Below are 22,899 nucleotides of genomic sequence, written 5' to 3'. Positions count from 1 at the left end.
TAACTGTTGAACTGTTCTGAGTAATGGAACATAAGAGATCATTATACTGTTCTCTCTGCTTCTACATGTATTTGGCCATTTTCAGGATAAAATACACTGACATAGAATATGAAGAATGTTTCCTGATGAAAAGAGATATATGATAGGTGAAATACTTAAAAAAAAAACTACTCTAGAAATAGCCAGGTACACACCTGGGTATATAATCCAACTCCCCTAAGACTGAGGCCAGGAATAAGAAGCGAGAATGGAAGGAAGAGCATGGGCCAACAGTGGAACCGAGAAAAGACAGGAGGCAAAGCACCACAGTGAGGTGTTTCAGGGAGATTGCACAGGACTAGCCTGTCATCTCTAGTTTTGCTATTTCTGCTTCAACTTGCTTTAGCAGTGTGCTTCTCACCCAGTATTCTCAACCACTGTTTGAAAAGTACTAAGTGAAATGAGCCTGGTCCCCCTGTTCACCTTTTGCAAGTGATGTTTATAATCTCAACCACAGATTGACCCTTAGTCCTTAGGAGTAATTGATTTGATTATTGAGTGTGTGTGTGTGTGTGTGTGTGTGTGTGTGTGTGGTCAGCTCCTCCTTCATCACAGTGGTTATAATATACATCCTTGTCTTTCATCCATTGAGTAAAAGACCTTTTATTATAAGACCAAGAGCCAAATTTCTATTTGGTATTCTAGTTGTGCTTAATATACATCCATCTTCAGGACAGCTAATATCCCTCAATAATTAGGAAATAAGTTTTTTTTTCCAAAGAAAATGACCACATAGCTAGATCATTATACTTTCTCTAAGTACCTTTACTAGAGTCTCATCAAAACATATTAAAATGCAAATAAAAACCTTTAGAGACAGGAATAAACACTGAACAAATTAGCTGGTCAGACTCAACAAATACTACACTCTCTACCATCCTCTTTCTCTGCCCCCCAAAGACAACCACTGACACAGTTTGTGTCTAGACATATACTAGATTTTTCCTTTTAATCACATTCTATGGTAAATTCTATATCCAAGCTTTCTTACCTAACATCAAAATACAAATGTTTTACTGTTCTGCTTCTTCATGAACACCCATTAATGACTGTAGAATAGCCTGTCAAGTGGAGACAGTAAACTTTACTTAAATTTTCCCCAACTACTGGACATCAGATTATTGCCATTAGTTCAGTATTATACATAATACTCTAATGAACGTCTTTATGTGTAATACTTCCTACATAATTTGTGTATTTCTACCAGATTAATCCTTAGAATGTAATAAAAAGCTAAGAAAAGTATCTAGTAGTTTACCTTAAAACAAGAAAGAAAAGAATGATTTTAAAAAGGTCCCATTGAGAGGTGACTTTGCACTAAAGAAGCCCAGTGTCCCTTACTGCATAATCTGTGGCTCATACTGTGTGCTTGAAGAGAAAGGTCACTCTGTCTTGTTGCTTCTTGGTTGCGCGTGGTGTTATCCTTGATCAAACCCTGGTCTCTTCCCCTAAATGTTTCTTGCTCCTATTGTTTTTCTTTCCCTGTCACAACATGAACTTGCAGTCCTGACTGTTCTGTTTAGAATTTCATCACTCCCTTGCTTGCTCCCACTGCAGATTGCCCGTGCCTCGAATGTCGCGCCTCCCTCATTCTCCCTCACCATACGGTTAGTTGTTTGCATTGTCTGTCTGTTGAGTCTATGTCACCTTTCAATCCCCTACAGTGCCTGGGACTGTGCTCTGCAGAGAGTAAACACTGCCAGCACATTTGCTGATTTTAATCACATTGTTAACATCATTCTGACCTTCAGCAGGTTACTTCTCTTTGTACTGTCCTCTGCCCCACCCAGGGCTTAAAAACACAGATCTGTTTAGCTTCTACAAGTTTAATGAAGGTGCTGTTTACATCCTTTCCTAGATAATTAATGAAGATGTTAAATAAGACCATGCTGAACACAGATGCCCATCCTCTTCTAGACTCAATACACTGCCATTTATCATTACACTTTTAGTCCTTCGGGCAATTTTCAATCAATTTGACATATTCAAGTCAATTTGAATTCATTTTCTGAACTAGATTTCATGAAACCTGGTATCAATTCTTCCATTAACGTCTGGATGTATTTAGAAATAATAATATATCTAGTGCACTCTTTTGTCCATTTGTTTTCAGATTTTCAAAAAAAAATCAATTAAGTTAGTCTAACATAAAAAGCTTTATAAATCTATGTTACTTGTGGCTCATGGCTCTGATATCCCCTAGATGTTCATATATTTACTGCTCACATGTTCTATTTGTTAGCAACGTGGTTTCCTAATTCATTTATTTATTCAACAACGGCTTATGGAATACTTACTATGGACAGGTATTGTACTTGGAATAGATTTAAAACTAATTCTATTTAGAAATTAATTACTCGGGAGCTCTCATTCTGTGAAATATATAGGACAATCCTCTCTTAAACTGTTATTTGTACTATATTAGCAACACTGGATCATAGATGGGCAGGAGAAAAAGAGAGACAGGGGTCTTATTGGTAGCTATGATAAATAGGTTCCTGGCTAAATATGGGGGAAAGTAGCCAAAACAAGATATTAAAATGAATCTGTGCTTTGATCATCTGTGATCCCTGCAAGCAAAGCTCTGGACGTTTAGTACTGCTTCCCTCTCTCCTTTTCTCTCTCGTTATTCTTCATGATTTCCAAAGGAGAGTTTCCATATTTTGATGAATTCATTACTGCTTCCATTAACACTGGTTAACACATCATCCAAGACCTTGCCTATTTATTTGTTTTCTTCTTCTTTTTTTTAATGAAACAGGTCTTCATTACTGTTTAATTATCCTTATTTATCTTCTTAAAGGCCAGTTTTAAAAAGCAGTTCAGAAGCTCAGCCATTTTGCCATCAATAGCTCAGTCATTTGAGCATAATCATTAAGCTTATCTCCCTATTCATTTAATGTGAGGCCTCCTTTATCTCTGGTATGCCTTCCTTTCTCTTCTTTATTATGTTTGTATTATTACCCTCTGCACCACTGATCACCATAAATACTTCTTGGTTGTAACTCTGGAACCCGTTTGATGATTCATGTTCTCTTGTGAGAGTCCTACTGACAGACTTCATTTATTCTCAGGTTTCTCCTTTTTTTCCCCTTTCTTATTTTTGCACAGTTGTGATTGCCACGTGGGTATTGTTTCCGGCTCTTCCAATAACGTCTGGCCTTTGTGGTCAAACCGCTGACCCTGAGTGAAGCCCCTACTCAATTTTATGAGGTGAGAGGGGCTGCAGAACCATAGGACCCAGCTAACTGGCCAGAGACTGCCCCTGTGGGACAGAGGTCACCTTCTCAGGAAAACCGAACCCTGCTCAGAACAGTGTAGGACTAAGGCTAATTCACCTGAGAAAAGAGGGGGATGATCCCTCTTTATGAGTCTCCCACCTCAAAATAGCACACTTTGGGGGGCGCCGAGTGGCTCAGCTGGTTAAGTGTCCATCTCTTGGTTTCGGCTCCAGTCCTGATCTCACGGTTGGAGTTTGAGCCCCCCGTCGAGTTCTGCACTAACAGCATGGAGCCTGCTTAGGATCCTCTCTCTTCTTCTCTCTGCCCCTCCCCCACTCGCTCGCTCTCTCAAAATAAAAAAATAAACTTAAAAAAATTTTTTTTAAATAGCACACTTGGTTACTTCCGACAATGGTTCCTCTCTTCAATAATTGCATTGCAATTAGGACAACAAATTACTCCTCTCACTTATCAATTATGCCTCAAAGACCACAAATGAAGAGAAACACTAACTTGTCTTTTGTTTCTGGGTAATGTCCATGCTTATATTTGGAAGGTATATTTATACATTCACTCCTTCTCTTTTTACTCCTTTATAATTTGTGTGGTTTCTGAATTTGAGACTGTTAATTGTTAGGCTACATTAATTACCTACTAGTTTCCACTCTTTATTGTAGCATAGAAATACATTTTTTAAAATAGCAAAAATCTGGGGTGCCTGGGTGGCTCAGTCGGATAAGGGTCCGACTTCAGCTCAGGTCATGATCTCATGGTTTGTGAGTTCAAGCCCCACATCAGGCTCTGTGCTGACAGCTCAGAGCCTGGAGCCTGCTTCAGATTCTGTGTCTCCCTCTCTCTCTCAGCCCCTCCCCACTCACGGTCTGTCTCTCTCTCTCTCAAAAATAAGTACACGTTAATAAAAAAAATTTTTTTAAATAAATAAAATAGCAAAAATTTTAAGAGATTCATTTTAAAGAGTCCAAATAGGAAGAAGTCACAAATGAAAGAAAAAAGGGGCTTATTACTATATTACTAAGTGCAATAAGATTTGCAAATATTACATCTATCCTTTCAATTATGTACTTCTTTTAAAAAGCCTGAAACAAGGGGCACCTGGGTGGCTCAGTTGGTTAAGTGTCCTGCCCCTCTGTGCTGACAGCTCAGGAGCCTGGAGCCTGCTTCGGATTCTGTGTCTCCCTCTCTCTCTGCCCCTCCTCCGGCTCACATTCTGTCACTCTCTCTCTCTCTCTCTCTCTCTCTCTCTCTAAGAAATAAATAAATGTTAAAAAATTTTTTAAATAAATAAAAAGCCTGAAATAAGACACCCATAATTATTACATAAATGTCATTTTTTCTATTCGCTTGGCAAATGTTTGCATTTTTCCTTCAAAGCTGAAATAAGAAAAGGTGTCAATTTCTTATGTTCTTTAAAATTCATACCCAATAAACCAATCCAAAATTTTTTATCCCAAACCCATATTTTTAAAAGGAAACTCTACCCCAAACATGGGGCTCAAAAACACAACCCTAAGGTCAAGAATCCCATGCTCTACCGACTGAGCCAGCCAGGTGCCCCCAAACCTGTATTTTTAACTAAGGTTATTGTGGATAGTTTAAAGAGGACTCGTAGCTTCGTTTGACAAAGTAATTTGATTTTTCCCCCCTCTGAGTGACAGCTTCTCATATTCAGACTTTTCCATTCAGGAGTAGGTATAGCATTTCTATGAGTGGGAAGAAACGAATACAGGGAAGCACAGATCTTTCTTTCTCACCACATCTTTCCCTTTGCCCATCTTGGTATCTGTGTCCATATGGACCCAACTTATTTCCCCTACAGTTCTTTTCTTCTCCTTCAGTTCTGGCAATGATCCTATCCATGGATCATTCCACCCCCCCCACTTCCATTTTTAGGATAATTGTCTTCTTCGTCTTTAACCGGCACACCAACCACACAACACTGACTTTGTGGCAGCTTCACTGGAGATAGAGGATTAAATTATTTTAAAATACGACCATTTAACTGATAAACCACCAGGCACAAGGCACTGGACAACAAGCACCGGCTTTGGCAAGGGGCCTGCCCCAAAGTGTCCCAACACATACCAAGGGAAAGACTATGTCTTCGGGGCGAAGATAAATGCCATAGGAAGACAAAATCAGCTTTTACTAACTGGTTAAACGAGAACAAGGGTCAGGCTCGAAACAGCCTCTTCTGAGGCATGCCCTCCTCTTGCCATCTACACCCTCCTATCCTTCCTTTTTCTTCTCATGCTGTTTTCTGTTTTCACCTTTTCCATTATGTTTGCTTTTATGGTTTCCCAAAAACCATAGGTTACCTTACCTCCTCTCAGCTTCTTTCCCTTCAATTCTGGGCATTTCACCTCCCCCTGCCCTTATGGTTCTCCAGCCTGGCCCCCAGGGCGCTGAGACACAAATGCATGCTTCCAGCTGCTGCCAGCTAAGTACCTCCAGAGGAGGAGGGAGTTCTCAGGTCACCCCCTGCCACTGGGCAAGCCTCATAACAGAAGAGACATTTTAAACTAAACCCTAGGGATGGTAAAAATCATCATCATTATTACCTCTCTAGGCACCGCTGCTCTAAGCAGGGATTGAGGCTCCCGCCTTCGATAATGAGAAACTCAGAAATTACACAGGTTGGTAACACAGCATCAGCATATAATACCATCAGGAAAACGGGGGTTCTAGCTACCTCGTGATAGGCAGCCCCGGAAGAGATGAAAATCCAACTAGAAAACAGCTGCAGAGTCTAGAGATACTGTACTTCTGCCCAAAACTACCCTCTCCTTTGATTCTGCCACTCGTATTCTGGCTACTCTACTATGTTAGAAAAAAAAAAATTTCAAATGGGGCATTTAAAAGAAATTGGTGCACAAATAGATTAACAACAAAACTTCCCCACTATTTTTCCAATGCTTATTCATTCTATGATTTAAATATTTATTCCTCAAATATAGCCGGTGTGTGTCCATATGAAATCATTAGAACATTGGACCTTCAGCTCTCCTTTGAGGGTCAAAGCGGAGATTTTGTGTATATAATATTATTATAGAAAGAATAAATATTTAAAAATGAACTAATTTTTTTTCTTTTTTCTTTTTTTTTTTTGCTCATAGACTGCCATGGAGAACAAAAAGTTTCACCCTGGTTCAAACTCTTAGTAAGTTTGTGACTTTATGTGAGGGGACTACAAATTTATTAGGGGCTAGACAACAAACCCTACGAGCCCGTCACAGTTCTGTCACTGAAATTTTGCTGTATTAAATTTTGATTCAAATAAGTAATCCATCAGCAAAGGCTTTGCAATATTGGTTCTACAAAGATTTTCAATGAATGACATTGTTGAAGTGGAATTGAACCTAAATTTTATAATAATCCTGGAGCAGTGGCCTGGAAACTTCTATCCATAAATTTTAAACTTCCGTAGGGTTAGTCATCATGATATTTTGGAAATGACAGGATTCGTTTAGTCAGAAACTTCCTTCTACCATCTTTACTTGCCAAGATGCCATCTAAAAAACTTCTTTCACAAAGATGTTCCTTCTCTCCCATCTGAGTGTGATCTCTCCACCCTCTGAACTATGCTCAAATTCTCACACAGGGCTATTCCCAGCCTTGCTTGATTCCTCACTCCCAAGCCCTTCTGAAAGCAACCGTGCCAGCGACTGATACTAACTTTGCAGCCTCTGCCCTGGCTGACTGGCCAAGGCCTTCCATAGCAAGTATTACAGAAGTAAAAGTTGTCCAAAGGAAACGTGGAACTTCAGATCCTAACTGTAGCTCAGCCTCAGAGTTGCTTCAGCCATTAATGTAGCAGGTCTCATTTTCCTACCCACCAAACAGTATTCCCACAGCTCTAGTTGAATCCAGATGAATATGGATCAACGGTTCCAAAATCGTAGAATTGGAAATGACTCTAGATATAATTCATCCCAACGAATGTTTTTAAAGAGGGTTAAGTGGGCTTTTATCAGAGTTGATGCTAAAATTTGGGCAGCACTGAAAGTGGCCACTCTAGCCAATTTTTGTAGCAGAATGACCAGGTCTCGGAATCTGTTGAACCTCTAGCATTGAATGAAGAGTGCTTTTAATCCAAATGAAAATCTCAAACTTGAAATGAACCTGTTTTTAAAGGGACAGAAATCATTAGTTAGTTATACACTTAAACCAGATATTTAAAATAATTTCTTGGGGCACCTGGGTGGCTCAGTCAGTTAAGCATCCAACTCTTGATTTCAGCTCAGGTCATGAACTCAGGATTATGAGATAGAGCCCATGCTGGGCTCTGTGCTGAGTGTGCAGCCTGCTTGGGATTCTCTCTCTTTCCCTCTCTCTCTGCCCCTCCCCTGCTCATGTACATTCTCTCTGTCAATAAAATAAAATAAAATAAAATAAAATAAAATAAAATAATCTCACTTTTCCACTCAGTTCTTCACCAAGCTTAAACAGGCTCAAAGTTCTCTAACTATGAAAACTATTAGTTATCTGAAAATAATTTGTTACACATTACATAAAAAGAAGAGTCCTAGATGCATGCATATATGCATTGCTGGTACAAATTAGAAACTGGCACAATCTTTTTTTTTTTTTTTTGAAACTGGCACAATCTTAATGAAGGGCATTTGACAATATATTACAAAAGATTTTTAACACGGGAACCCTCTTCAACCTGTCAATGTCACTTCTAAAGATTTAGTCTAAGGAAAACTTACTAGAGATCTAGGAATATGATCAATTTTTGTTCTTCTTTCTTTGCACATTTGGATACATTCCAAGATTTCTTAAAATGAATTTGTGTCATTTCTGCCATTGGAAAAAAAAAAACTCTCTCATTGTAAAAATGAGGAAATGGAACTGTTTACCTTCCAAATTCCCTTGTAGCTCTCATACTGATTTTTTTTTTTTTTTTTTTTGTCTTGTCAAAGGTTATAGAAAGGGAGAAACTGTTTTCTGGAAAAGGCCACCAGCTTATAACAGTGAACAGATGTTTAGAGCGTTGTTTGGTGTGTGAATTTTCAAAAAAACTACAGAAGAATAAGGATCTAGCTGACCCTCTTCTACCCATATGGATTTCACCTAATCGATAGAGCTAAAAACAGTTATTGAACACATCCTATGACCAGCAGTGGACAGAGAGATATGTGGAAACAAACCTCAAGAGTGTTTTCGTGGCCTTCATAACTATCAACACCTTGTAGCAATGACATAAGCCCATGAAAAGGCGATGAATAAGAGGTAGTCACTAATTTCCAAATGCAAAATATAGGAATTTGAAAAAGAGAGGAGCTCATGCAGAACTAGATGATGAGGAAAGTTTTGCAGAGGAGGAAAGATTCAAACCTTGAGAAAGAGATGGGGCATGAAGAAGCAGAGTACGGGAAAGGGCTTACCAGCTAGGCACAGTAGTGTAAATAAAGGTATACAGGGCCTCATGTTTATGAGGCATTTCAAATGTTTCACCTACACGATAAAGTTGAAACCCACGGCACATGGAGCCCTTCACAATCTCACCCAAACCCTTAGCTTCAGTTCTCACTGAGTTCCTTTCCATTTTCTGGTTCCTTGCCTTAGCATATGCTATTCCATCTGTTCTTCCCTTATTTTTCCGCCTGTAAACTCCTACGCATTTTAAAGACCAGCCCAAATATCACCTGCCCCATGAAGCCTTCCTCTAGCTGTCCACACGTTTGTTACACTCTCTTCTGCGCATGCTTTTATTATAGCGTCTTTCAATAAAAGACCATAATTACTCTGCTTACGAATCCGCCTCCCCCATTTGACTGTAAACTCTACAGGCACAGGGGCCATATACTTTGTTTTGTTTTCCCAAATTTCATATTATTAGTTTTGAGTAGAATGTCAAAAGTATTGCTTCCAAAAGAAGAGGTAAGTAAATGAATGGATGAATATAAGTAAAAGCGAAAATTGGAAGACGGCGTAAGGAAAGGCGTTCCTGGTTTTGAGCGGTAGATACTGAGAAACAAGGGTCAGAAGGAAAGGCTGACTGGACCAGCCTGAAAGGCACCTTTAGTCTCTAACAACATCTGATCATCTGTCACCGAGTACTCATTGGGTGTCTATTTTGTGCCAGATGCTATATGAAGCAGCACAGCACAATGGCTAAGAACACTGGGTCCGGAATCAGAGCATCTGGATTCAAACCAACTCTGATGCCTACCAGCTCTGTGATCTTGGACAAGTCACCTAACCGATCTCTCCAGATCTGAGTTTCCATGTGTGCAAAATGGATATAACAGCAGTACCCATCACATAGGGCTGTCAGGAAGATTAAATAATTTATGTGCAAGAACTATGTAACTGTTCAAATGTTGGCAAGGGACTGAGCATAAAATGGAATGATGTCTGCCTTTATTAAGCAATGGCTTGAGAATGTAAATTTTTTTTCAATTCTTTTTTTTTTCTTCCATGTAATCTCTATACCCACCAAGGGCTCACACTCACCACCTGGAGATCAAGAGTCAAATGCTCCACGGACTGAGCCAGCCAGGTGCCCCTTCAATTCTTATTTAAAAATCTTTGTAAGACATATTAAAGGATTCACCTGCCCTTGAAAATACAAAGCTTAAACATAAACAACTTGTTTTTTTTCAGGACTAAGCATCTTGCACTGGGTTTCTTATCATTGTATACTGCTCTTCACAATAATAATGATTATTGAGTGGACCAATAATAATAACGACAGCAATAGATTTGTATAGCACCCGTGTGTTTACAACAGGCTTCTATACCTTTCACAAGAATCCTGTGAGGTAAGCCCACCAGCTATGGTGATAGAGGCAAGACTAGGACCCAGGATTTGTGTCCTTGGCCAGGGCTCCTGCCGTTTACCGCGTGGCTTCATGGAAGAGACTGAATATAAACTGATCTACAGTATCAACCTGGAAGCTAACTCCTTATAAATGAACATCTGATGTGTGATAGTTTAGTTGTGGTTTAACTTGGACAAAAATGGAGTCGATTACCAAAAACTTTAAACCTTTAATAGTTTGTTGAGGTTTTCCTGTTCAGTGTTCACATGTCTACACATTCAGCAGCTCAGTAACTAAACAAACTTGCGTTTTGTTTTGGAGTTGAACGGGGGCCTAATAAAGAAGGCAATACTATTATTTGACTGTGTTGAACTCCCCGCTTGTCCAATTCCAGTAAGTTCCAGTTAATAAGATATAACCAAATCAAATAATGCATTGGTGGGGCTCATCCATGGGTAGAGGCAGGCAGAGTAACGTCCACAAACCCCACCAGAAAGCAATTATACACAGGTCAAAAATATATTTAGTTGTCCAGCAATATGAATCAAAGATCATCAACAATATGAATCAAACCCTCAAAGATGTAATACTCATGTTCCAAATGAATGAAATCAATAGTCCTTGTCAGATCTGATGTTTGAACACAGGACCCAGATTTTCCCTTTTTCATCCAAGAGTATAATTACTGGAATCATCACTTAATAAAATATAGCTTGTAAGAGACAAAAACATGTCTCTACCTCTCGGGAATATATGGAAGTCTTTCTATTAAAATGCTAATAGCACGATAAAGTTTAACACCAAATTGCTCTAAGGTTGAGGGTACAGCTTTAGCTAAATTCCTTTCACAACACACTGTCTACTTTTTTGTTACAGTTTTATCCCGTGGTCTTTCCTATTAGGGAGCTCATAGTAGAACAGCATGGTTGAGAATAGATTGGGATGAACCCAAACCAGAAACAAAGCGTATCTACAAAAGGGAATGGATCGCATAGGAAAGTAAGGATCGGGACACGCTCCTTTTCTTAATGGCTTGTCACTGTGCCACAGCCTTGTTCTGTTAATAGTATTTCTGCTGTTAACTGAGCTTAATATCCTGCCAGTCAAGGCTTTCATTAAATAACAAGTGCGTGTTTTTGTAATGCATTCGAGGCCCATTCTGACAGAGTGTGTGCTAATATGAGGCAAGGGGATAATCTACCAGTGGCCCACGTCACAGCCCGCACCACTGCCTTGCTAGATTCATTTGTGGCAGGTAGACACAGCAGTCGGGGAGAAAGATGTAGAGAGAGACCTCAGTCACCCAACATGCAGGAACATAAGTATTTACCTGCCACATCTTCCTTGTCAGGGAAAACTACACGGAGGATGAAAGAGCTACAATGATTTCAAACCTGCCCCTCCTGAAACAGCCATGCCACTGCTGTGCCACACAATGACCCTTTCAAGTTGAGTGCTGAGCTAGATCGGCACCTTTGCCTCGACCCCTTTGATGGCTTGGTGCAGACCGCACGGTGCGCCCGCAACTCCAAGCACAGCGCCAGCAGGATCTCCTTGAGCAGAAGGAACGGAGATGATGAGAGGGAACAGCTTCCCATTTTCCACCTCAAACACTGTCAGTGTGCTCCAGCCCTCCTTCGCCCGCTCCGAGTGAAATGTCCTTTCTTCCTATTTCTATTTCATGGTCGCACAAGAATAATTTACTGAAAAGTTGTTAGGTTACAAAAATAATCATGTTTTCTTTCATTTCTCTCCTAGAAGTTGGTGCCCTAGAGCTGCTCTCAGGAATCAGACACTCGGGTGTGTATTTTAGGAGACACCTGGAAGTGCGGAGGGAGGAATGGGGAGGTGCTGGTCAAAGGGTGCAAAGTTTCGGCATGCAAGATGGGTAAGTTCTAGAGATCACCTGCACAACACGGCGCCTGTAATTCTGTATCATACGCTTATATAAATTTGCCAAGAGGGTAGATCTTATGTTAAGTGCTCTTACCACAAGGAGAAAAAATATTTTGAAAGTATTCTTTTAAAATAAAATAAAGGGTGGAAGGAAACTTTTGGAGGTGATGGATAAGTGTACCGTCTTCACTGTGGTAACAGTCTCATGGGTGTGTTCTTACTTCTAAACTCATCAACTCGCATACATGAAATATATACAGCTTTTACTATGTCAACCATACCTCAGTAAAGTGGTTTTAAAAAAAGGCAAAGACAACACCTAGAAGTTGGTATTGCTCAAGAGCACGACACGGTACATGCTGTGATTACAGCCATTCCCCTGGGCTCCTCAACCCCGCTTTCCAGCATGAACTGACTTGCTTCGGTCACGAAAACCTATATCATACCGATACTGTCACAAGTTCCTTCTCACACACCTTGTCATTCACAAGGATCCCAAGCATAAGACCCCAAGCTGAGATCACTGTGGCCAACAAAGGGGCAACCGAAGTAGAAGACATCATATTATTTCACTGGTATCTCTCAGTCCGATGCTGATTGTGTGACACAATTCAGTCGATTACTGGGGAAGTGAAGTACCAGGAACCCTGATTTTTCTTTCCCAGAAAATCTCAAAAATCAAGGCTGTTTACAGTGAAGCACCATCAATGACTTTGGACCATCTGCTTTGAAACAAAGAGGGACTAAGAAGTGATTAAGAAGTTCCTTGACTGAGGTTTTAATGTGAATCTTTGACACATTATCATCCTTCTGCTCTAAAACTGGAGTTTGCACTTTAAACAGAGATTTCAATAAATTAATGCATTAGCTAAAAAGAAACGAAGTCAATTGAAATGACTAAGCAAGTGACCTGAATATTATTTCCTCTAAACAGCCCAAGCAACATAAAAAGAAAATGAATACAAAAAGAATCTGAGTAATGCCCTATGTCTACAAGATTGCATCTAAGTAGAGCGTGTCTCGTTGTGACAGGACTCATGGGAGGTCTGCAGCTTTTCAGTTCTGAACAAACACAAGCACAGCTTCACCCAGCACAGAACCAACTAGTGTTAGTTATACAGCTCACCAGTTATCCAGGCTACCCATGTTTAAAACGTAACTGGGAACACATCTTCCTTCAATAAAACAAGGCCCACTGAGCTTAGGGGTGACCTAAGATACATGTATTCCGAGGCATGTCAAACTGTACTTTTCAGAAAATCATTTCGTTTAACAAACTCTCAGCAGGCACCCTGACGAGACATAATCTATGAGGGCCTTTTGTCTCGGGCTGCACCGTTCTGCTGTACGGGGCTCTCTTTGCAGTGATAATTGGTTTGGCTGTCCATTCCACCCATCAGGTGATAGAAAACTATCAATCAGGCTAAATGCAATGTGAAAGAAGTCTCTTTAGCCAATTAGTCAGTAATGAGAACATTAGCCACGATATCTTCTGCAGAGGGCACCTTAGCCATTCCACTAGAGTCTGAGAAGATGACAGTCTCTATGTGATTAATAAAGATCACAGGATGCTCCAGAAATTCTACATGGGTGAAGAGGAGAATCAGAGGGAAATTCACTTAGAAACGCTCAATGTTTTTAATGCCACCAAGTGCACTGTGCAAAAGTACTCCAAAAGCACAGAACCAAACAACGTCAGAGCTGGAAGGCATCTTGAAGATAATCTGATCCAACTCCCTCATTTTACAGAGAGGGCAGGGAACAAAATGACTTGTCCAAGGTCACAGAGCTGGCTGGAAAGGTCCACCTCCCACTGCTCCAAATAAGAATGTTAGGGCTGTTGAAAACAAACGAACAAACAAACAAAAGGCAACACATCAGTATGGAGAGACTCTTACATGGCTTTTGATATTTTTATATATGTCTTTTGTTTCTACTGAAGGTAAGGATCTTGCGTTTTACTTCCTTGACTTCCTAGGGCTCAGCACAAGGACTGAATGTGGTATCTGGAGGAAGTACTTGGTATGTATTTAGGGCAATAACAGCTAAGCCAGACATCTGGATCCATAATGCCAGCTCCACCACCTACTAGATGTGTCACCTTGGGCAAGTACTGCACTCTTTGTACCTCAGTTTCTCCATCTGTAAAATGGGGATAATAATGCAGCTACCTTGCAGAGCTGTTATGAGGATAAAAGGAGTTAGTCTAGATAAAACACAAAAAAACATGGGGCGCCTGGGAGGCTCTGTTGGTTAAGCGCCGACTTCGGCTCAAGTCATGATCTCATGGTTTGTGAGTTCAAGACCCGTGTTGGGCTCTGTGCTGACAGCTCACAGCCTGAAGCCTGCTTTGGATCCTGTGCCTCCCTCTCTCTCTGCCTCTTCCCTGCTCGCGCTCTGTCTCTCTCTTTTAAAGAATAAAATAAACCTTAAAAAATTCTAAAACAAAACACAAGGAACATGCGCTGCAAGCCCAGCTGTTATTTGGGAAGATGCTCTTGGGCTGGCAATGACAAGGGCAGTGCTACTTCTGTATGTAGAGGAATAACATTAAGGTAAATTAGGGCAAAGGAAACAAAATTCCATAACCTTCATTAGGATGAGGTCTGAGAGACTGACTCAAAGAAGAGCGAATTCCAAAGGGAGAGCCAAGGTGAGGCTAGTGTGGTCGAGACAATTATTTGTGAAAGTATCACTGAAGTTCTGGGTGATGATGTCACAACATCCTACCTGCCCGGTGGGATATTCCTCAGGAGGGTCACCTGGGCATGTGCAGGGAGAAACCTGTGTTTCCACGCACTCCTGCAGCCTACCTGCCAAGGGGCCACATTCCAGGTGACTGTGCAGAGCGACTCTTACTCTGGTGCACACGAGTGGTCTGAGAGCTCAACACACTTTGGCCAGAAACATCACCGTTCTCTGAGTCCCCAGGCCCTGACCTCGGAGGTGACTTCACTTCTTCCAGAGGCTCCCCTCACCTGCTCCTCCTACTAGCCTCACGGCACTTTAGGCACAGCCCTCACACTGCACAGGTCACATTGCGTGTCACTGCTTGTTTACTGGTAGGACGCCCCGACTCATTCCATTTCTGTATTTCTTACTCCCCAGTAGTACTTCCCGAATGCAAGGTCAGGCAGGTATTTGACAAAAGGGCCACCTCGGTGGACCGTCCCAGGGGAACACAAAGCAAGCAACAAAAGCTACCTTGATATGAAATGCTAATGCGGTAGTACAGAATACCTCTGAGGCTTTTTTAAACCTTTTTAGGGCAAGTATTACTACACTATCATCACTATCATCATCACCTCCCAACCCCTCTCCTCCCATCAAAAAAAAAAAAGAGAGCAAAGGTCAAGTCCTGTGTCCCAGCAAACAACACACATATACAAACCTCCCAGAAGCTAAAGAAGTGAATGAGGAAATGGAGTGCATGAAGACATAGGTGGACAGACTAGTTAAGACTGGGATGCACTCAGAAACTGAGGGTTCTGGGTAGAAAAGGCCCAGGAAAAAGGCAGGTGGAGGGGGGGAAAGACTGCCTGGCTTCTGGCACTTTTCCTTTATATAGTATGCATATCTGGTCTTAGAAAAACAGGAGCATGGGAAAAGGGAGCGTGAGAGAGATTACTTTGTAAGATCTTTGAAGGTAGGAATGCTTTTTCGTTTTCATTTCTATCCCATCACAGTGTTGAGGGCATCTCTAATCATTTGAATGAGTGAACTGACATTGGGTAGGAGACAAAAAGAAGCGAAGAAACAGACCTTGAGCTTCAGAGGGACACTTCAAAACCTGCCTAAACTCCTGAGAGCCAGGTACTCAACACGTGTGGTTTTCAAGCACAGCACAGAATTCACGAACGGAATTCATCTCTAGGTAGAGGGTGAGGTGCTTCCCACCTGAACATCCACATTTAATCCTATTCTCTCTCCCCCATACGAGGTTAATATGGTTGGTATCCACCGATCTGTCCATCCCTCCTTCCTCTAGCCCTTGTGTGTCACATTATATCTAATACTATGTTCAACAGAAATTAGAAACTTTAAAGCACACCCCCTCAAAAAAAAAAATCAATACACAGGGTACAGTGCTTAAACAAAAAGACATTATAATTTTGTGGAAAATGCAAATGCTAAATTACACACAGAGTAATTGCCATATTTATGTCTTTCATACTGACCTCATCTTGCCAGAGTATGGGACTCAGTGTCAGGAAGGAACCCTTCATTGATTTGAATAGGATTCAAATATATATATATATTATACATAATAATGGTCTTCTTCCACTATTACATAAACATAAAATATTACTCTCCTTCTATTCTGGAGACGTTATGACAATGTGAGCTAATATATTTAATTCAAGTCAAGTCCCTGAGAGAACAGAACTACAATTACTATTTAGCAAGTGTATGATCCATTCCACTCGTATCTGAAATGCAGTCTATGAAACCTTCATAGAAGAAGCCATGGAATCACGATGTTGTATGACACACTGTGAAGAAGTCTGAAACTTTTATATTCCTGACATTTAAAATAAGACATTATTTTCTTTGGGCAGGAGTTATGTCCAATACTATGTAAGCATTTCTATACAAATACATACTGAGGTACCCTAATTTTAGAGGGACAAATTACACTACTTTGGGAGTGAGTCTTGAAGCACCCACTATGAGTAAGACTGGTTATACACACACCACTGGATAGATGCCCCTTTGCCGGCTCAGATCCATGGAGGAGGGAAGAGGCAGATTGATGACAAAAGGACCCAAAAAGAAAGAGAATAAAAGAGATGGAAGAGAAGAGTGAAGATGACAAAGCAAGAGGATGAACTATGCAGAACTCAGGAAATGGAATTAAACCCACTGCCCCTTCACTAATCAGAGGCGTGATCTCACCTCTAGCACTATTTAAGATGGAGAAAGTATCTTTTCAAAAAAACCTATTTTTAAAAAATCTGTCTAAAAAAAAGATTCAGGGACACCTGGGTGGCTCATTCGGTGAAGCATCCGACTCTTGGTTTCGACTCAAGTCATGAACTCATGGTTCACGAGTTCGAGCCCTGCATCGGGTGCTGCGTGATGGTACAGAGTCTGCTTGGGGTCCTTTCTCTTCCCTCTCTCTTCCCCTCCCCCTCTCAGGCTGTCTCTGTCTCTCTCAAAATAAATAAGTACAATAGATACAATAAATAAATAAATAAATAAATAAATAAATAAATAAATAAGATTCAGACACTGATAAATACAAAGAAAAACTATTCTTCTAGGATTTAATAGCAACATTGCAATTCCATCATCCAGAGAGCTTGACTACTTCACTAGAGATCTCTAACTAGAGGGGATCTAAGTGAGGCTGCATGGGTAGCCATCCCTCTTTCATGAGATAAATGAATAAAAAGCAGCTAACCTTTACTAAGGTCTTACTACATGTAGGGTGATGTTCGGGGCACATATTAACTCATTTAATCCTCACAAAGCTCCTGGGAAAGAGGAAATACTATTATCCACACTCTACTAATAAGAAGTAAGCAGTGTGCCCAAATCAGCCAGGAAATGGCAGAGCTGGGATTCCAACTGGCTGTCTGACTCCAGACCCTGCACTATTAGCCATTTCATTATTGAGTGAATTAATAAATGAATGAATGCAAAAGCTCTGCTGGCTGTTTCTAACTTGTTTGTGGTTATAAAGGTTGCTGGCAGAGCTTGTGAGTATCACAAATTGCCTTATAAACCAACCATGGCTCACCAAACCATGCCTCCCCTCACTTCACCCGGACCCTGATCCAGGGCCTCCCTTTTATTTATTTTTATTTATTTTTTAATGTTTATTTATTTTTGAGAGAGAGAGAGAGAGAGAGAGAGAGAGAGACAGGCAGACAGACAGCGTGAGTAGGGAAGGGGCAGAGAATGAGAGAGAGACACAGAATCCAAAGCAGGCTCCAGGCTCTGAGCTGTCAGCACTGAGCCCAATATGGGGCTCCAACCCACCAACAGCGAGACCACGGCCTGAACTGAAGTCCAACGCTCAACCAACTGAGCCACCCAGGCACCCCAAGGGCCTCTTTTTTAAAAGAGGCAAAAACAAAAGGAAGGTTCCTGTCTCACTGTCTGACTCAGTCTCACAGGGACCATGCGACAAGGTAGTGTTGCATGCAAGGAGTGACTGCAGAACTTCCTGTGGGCCCCCATGGTGCTTCCTGCTGGAGGACAGAGATCTGTCCTGGTGCCCTGGCAACATTCCAAGCTGGGCACAAACCTCACATAAGGTTTGAAGTTTCAGTTAGTGGCAGGGTCTTCACTTCCTGTTCCTAGCTGTTGAGTAACAGTCTTGAACTTCACGTCCCTGAGGTGTTTCAGGAACAGGGAGGGACCCAAATCTGATAAAAAAAGGTCGACCTATGGGGACAAAGAGACAACCTCTTCCAATTCAGGACTGTTCCAAGAAGCACAACAGCACTAAGCATATGACAAGCTGAACATGAAATGCATATTTTATGAATGTATTTCCCCTTCCCCTCTGCTTCTCACGCCTCTCCTCTCTTTATTTCTCAAGTCTTCACTTATGGGTGCAGAAGAGCAAACATTTATGTCAAATCTGTACTCATTTACCTAAGGCTCTGTTCAACTCTCAGGTCCCCCCAGAATTCTTTTCCTCATCCAGTCTCCCCATATTTGAGAAAAGTGCTGCTTCAAAAGCCTTGACTTTGAGTTTATAAGAATGCTGAGGAACAGGCCCCAGAAAAGCAATACTATAACATTTTCCAGTCATCTGGGGTATTTGTGACCTTACAAAAATTTCTGGTGGTTTCTGACATCCAACTTCCTCCCTTCCCTGAACTCTCTCCATCTCCCTATATCCTGCCACATATTTTGAGGCAAGTATCTTGGACTAGTGAAGGATTTAAAAATGAGAAAAGTGAAAACATCCAACAACTGCAATAACTTTTTAATTTTAAAATTGCAGGGCTGTACATGGAACAACTTATACAAGGATGTGCAGTATTTTTATCACATCAACTGTGCCCACTTAGATTTAGCTCTTGGGAAAATTCTAACAAAGACAACACTCTTAATCAGTTTAAAATAGTCTATTGTGACAGGAAAGTACCTTGAAAATCGGTGAAGACTCATAGACAGAACCAATTTCCCCTCTAGGGAAAATCAGTGAATATAAATTCATTAAGGTAGTTAATTCCTCCATGTAAACAGCTCCTTACATCACTGTTACTACCCTGAAAAATAAGCAGCCTTTTCTAACGAACAGATTGTAGAACCTGAAGTGAAAAGAATCAAGTTCTAATGATGCTCTTTGGAAAAAGGGAGTAATAATACATGTTCCTTTTCCACGGGGATGTTTTAAGAATAAATAAGACAAATGAGTACACATACTTTTAGTTCTTCTGGGTAAGGCACTACCTAATCCCAAGATAGTTCTATAAGCAAGAAGAAAATAGATTGGTATGTTCTCTGCAGTTTCAATGAAGGCTATGGGCCCAAAATGTTTTAAAAGCAGAAAACTGTTAACATGGGAGATATTGTCAAAATACATTTCCCTCTGGTTAAGAAAAGGAAAGCAGGAGGGCTAAAAGGGTGGAGTGGAGAGGAATTGTCATCAAAGCATTGTTAATATGAACTGAATTATATTACAATGGCGATACTTCAACACGGAGAATGAAAATTGTTCCATATTATCGTGGATTGACAATATGACAATCGTTCATTGAAAGCGGATGACAGCTGTAGCATTAGAGCTCAGTGCACAACACAAGATGAATGAGTGTTACAAGTTCTTCCAGAATTGGCCCCTGTTTCACGAGAGTTTGCATCATCCCAAAATAAACACGTGCCAGTTTTTCACTAATCTCAGCAAATGTAGCCTCTCTTTACAAACCAATGTGCTACCAGCGGCCTGAAAGTGCCAGTGTCATGTCCCTGCTTAGTGGATTTGCAGCAGCTGTGAAATGTCAAGTCAAAATGCCATGAAAGATCTATACGGCGCCTTGGCAGAAGAAAGGGCAAGAAGGACAAGCGTGAACTGACATCAAACTGTCTCCTGGTCCATGGGAACACTGTTTCTGAACCTCTATCTTGGCACCAGTCTCATCCCACCACATACAAGAGTCATTTTACTCTAAACTATTCACCTAGATGTAACACCATGTATATTACCTGAAATTAACACACAAAGGCCACAGATATTTACATATCTCCTTTGGTACAACAAAAGTTATCCCTGCTTAGTTAAAAAAAAAAAAAAGCAAGAGAAAAAGCACAAAAACCACGTCTAATTACCACAAAGAGATAAGCTCTGTTCACATTCACTTACTTGTATTTTCTTTCCAGTTAAAATGCACTTTTTTTAAAAGCAGAATCTGAGGGGAAAAGCAGAACTGATCTTTGTTATGTTCTATTAGCTGCCTTTTTAAAAACTTGGCAACCAATGTATTGTGAACATTTTTTTCAATCTCATTAAATATTCTTCTAAAATATAATTTTAATTGGCTACAAACACTCTATTTTCTACATATACCATAACTAACATAGCTAATCCCCTATTGTTGGACATTCAGGTTTTTCCAACTCTTCACTAGGAAAATAATACAGCTGTTATGTAATGTTTGTACACTCTCTAAGTTTTTAGAATAAACTCATAAAACCTTATACTTATTTTCTATGATCCTGACTGAGTTAACACTCAAAGTGAATGAGGGGGTAGTCCTTGGATATGTGCCTAGAGTGTAATTTGCCCATCATAAGAGTCTCTGAAGTATTGGTAAGAGCAGTTGAAGAAGTATAAACAATGGGCAAGTTCTCCATTTTATACTTAGAGACAAGAGAATTGCTTATCCCTTAACTTCTGTGGCCAAGTCTTCTAAGTTAAGCAAAAGCGATCTGTCTTGGTGGGTGAGGGAAAGAATACTGTAAGCAAAGGGATAGGAGTTGTGTGAATATTCTCCATGCTTCCAAGCTCAATATTAAATATAAACTTCCTCTAAAAGCCATTGAGTGTTCAATAATAAAATGTGGGTGTTATTTTACGCTGTTCTCCGACTATTTCTAGCTCTCTATCTTCCGGGCACATGGCAGAACTGTACTTCCTGGCCCTTATGCGGTTAGATGAGATCACATGACTAGCTCTGATGAATAAATTGTGAGCAGAATACCAGGTACCATTTCTGGGCTGCAATATTAAATTGCTGATCTTAGACCCTCTGGAGCTTCCTTTGGCACAAACATGGGTGTGAGATAGTGGCTAGTTTTCTCAGAACGAGTCCCTGAGTGACAACGATAAGCAGAGTCCCTCCTCTCCCCCTCAACTCACAATAAACATGAGCAAGAACTGAAGTTTTGTTGTTTTAAACCACTAGGACTTGGGGGTTGTTACTGTATCATCACCTAGCCTCTGCTGATATATAAATACAATAGTATTTAACTGAACTTTGTGATCTAATTTAAAATATTCACATAAAATTCCATTCTTCTCTTCAGTTGGAAAACCTAGTGAGTTGCAGACACAATCTTTAAGGTTTCCTGGGCTTCCTTATATGACAATTCAATAGGTATTTTTCGGGGCCTACTGGGTGCAAGGCACTTACACTAGAAACTTTGAGGAATACAGACATGAGGAAGACACAGCTCTGACCCTAAGTTGCTGAGAATAAAGTAGGGAAGAGGTAGAACATCTATAAGGGAGGAATTTAGGGGTAACAGTAGAGTTGCAAATGGCACTTGGGAGACTGTCTTGAAGCTGGATTTGCACAGCAAATGCAGTCTGTATTTAATTATATACATATCTAAAGTGACTTTGCAGGGAGGCTGCTGGAGAATCCAGGAGTGGCTGGTTGTCTCCTCTGAGCTAGGGTGCAAGCTACCAAGGACACAGCCAAGCATAGATCAGAGCAGAATATGAAGAGTTTCAAAAGAAAGGTAGGGAGAGAGAGGCCAGGGTGCTTCAGAGGATTGGAAGAGGCAGTCTGAGTGGGAGACAGAGAAAAGTTTCACCGAGGAAACTCTCTGAGATGGGCTTTTGAGGCCCCAGTTTCCACAGGGAGAGATGGAGGGGAAGAGAAGTAGTCCCAAAGGAAGGCCCAGCTTAAGCAGAGGCACACGGAGGGAAGAAAACAGAGCCCCTATCAGATATCCAGGGCAGAGACGCCTGTACTTAATGTCAAGAAAGAATGTTAGACAAGAGTCAATGTGGGGGAAAGCACTGAGGGGCCTCCAGGAATTTGCGCTTAGGTGCCTGAGTGAGGAAATTCAGGGCAGAGGAGGTGGGTATGAAACAGGGTATGACTTGCAGAAAGAACTACCAAGCAGCAGAGAAGCAGGTAGAGCTGGTCCGGTGCATTTCTGTAGCTGAGTACAGTGCCTGGATCTGAATAATGAAGTTGGTTAAATAAAACCCAGCGGGCTGCTGGGCACGGAGGCACCAAGCCAGACCTGGCTTACGCTGTAGTTCAGCTCAAAATTTTCAGTGCAGGGCTGAACGCTAACTAGGTAAGTGGAGAACAGATCATAGCAAATGTAGCTTCGGTTTGTCATTAGCACTTTCCCCCACCCACTACCTCCCCCACCCCCAAAAAAATGGGCACAGCAGAAGATGAAGGTTTCACTCAGGGCCGAGCATCTGGCTACCTGTAAAAAGTTATGGTTTAACTGGAAGACACTGAAAGTAAGTGAAATGAGGTCTGGAGGTTATGTAAGAATTTTACCTTTAAATGGTATAAGTCAGAGCTGGTGGCATTGCTTATCTTTTACTTCACGATAATAACAAAAAGTTAGGCCCATAAAACCAAAAGAAAAACATACCAGTTACTCAGCATTTGGTAAGGTTTTACGCTGGTAATTCCCTTTTGGTTAATCTGTTCCTGTATGCTTCCCTTTATGAAAACATTTTAGTTTGGGTTCAAAAAAGAAAAAAAAAACACATGACAAAAATTAGTATAAAGTCTGGAAAA

General features: G+C 40.8%; 1 protein-coding gene across 2 annotated transcripts in view; it reads right to left on the bottom strand.

The window, feature by feature from the left end:
• MAML3 (mastermind like transcriptional coactivator 3) overlaps positions 1–22,899 on the bottom strand; it is a 411,086-nt gene that overhangs the window by 284,874 nt on the left and 103,313 nt on the right. The gene's annotated exons all lie outside the window — the stretch shown is intronic.

This window comes from Panthera pardus, unplaced genomic scaffold, assembly GCF_024362965.1.
Source record: "Panthera pardus isolate Hobbes unplaced genomic scaffold, ASM2436296v1 HiC_scaffold_13, whole genome shotgun sequence".
Lineage (NCBI taxonomy): Eukaryota > Metazoa > Chordata > Mammalia > Carnivora > Felidae > Panthera > Panthera pardus.
Note: the sequence above shows the minus strand (reverse complement) of the source record. Positions and strands in the feature narration are given on the sequence as shown.